Source organism: Eublepharis macularius, chromosome 12 (assembly GCF_028583425.1).
Source record: "Eublepharis macularius isolate TG4126 chromosome 12, MPM_Emac_v1.0, whole genome shotgun sequence".
Taxonomy (NCBI): domain Eukaryota; kingdom Metazoa; phylum Chordata; class Lepidosauria; order Squamata; family Eublepharidae; genus Eublepharis; species Eublepharis macularius.
In genome coordinates this window covers 76,723,369-76,724,353 of record NC_072801.1, presented here as the reverse complement: position 1 = coordinate 76,724,353, position 985 = coordinate 76,723,369, and positions in this window count along the sequence as shown.

Sequence of the window (985 nt, the reverse complement as noted above, 5' to 3'; positions counted from 1 at the left end):
TACCCGCTGTGTGTCTTTCTTGGAGAAAAGGAAAAAGTGCTAGGACCTGCTAGTAGGATTGAGCTCTGTTTATCCCCTGGAAATAATTTTATTCTACAACTCACGTGCACCATGATAGAATTTGATCCAACTTGAAGTTTCATCCTCCTGTGTTGTTGTAGAAATAAGACACTGTGGGGGGGGGGGTGTCATAATTTGCTCCTGGGACGTTTTTAAGGACAAGAATGAATCCTCTTTCTCCCTGCTGAGATCATCCACTGTCCAGCTGTAAGTGGTGTGCCCTGCATGCCCACTAGGAGGCAGGCTGCCCAACATCAAGTAAGAAGGAGAACAAAAAAGGAAAAAAAACAGCAAAAGAAGAGTAACCAGAGAGGTTGGGAGGGTAAGGAATGATCAATTAAATATAACTACAAACGTAATACAAATTAATAAACTGGTATATAATTTAATCAAACAAGTACAAAAATATTAAAAATAGTAACAGTGCAGTTCAACATGGTCCCATACTCTGAATATACAGGAGTATATGGTACTAATGTGTATGGTACTCTTGAATATACAGGAATACGGCACCGATACACTGAACCACACTTAACTGTTTTTAATCATATTTTTGTACTTTTGTTTATTTAAATTATATACTGGTCTTTTACTAGTTTGTATTATGTTTGTAGTGATATTTAATGGATGATCTTCCCCCCTCCCCAGCCTCCAGTTACTGTAACTGGCTGAAGGTCTAGTCTTGCTCAACGCCCAGATGAACTGTTCATGCCCAATTGTCTTGTTGGCACCAGAATATCTAAGTGAATGATTGGTACAACAGGGACTGCCATACACACTGAGGCCTGGACCCACCACAGACACAAGCTGCTGATAGCTTCTAGGCAACGTAGGCTGTTGCACCCAGGACCAAGTATCTTCTGTGATCCTATAACAGCAAGGTCCAGAATCTTAGTTTTGGTGGGATGGGGACACTGTTACAACT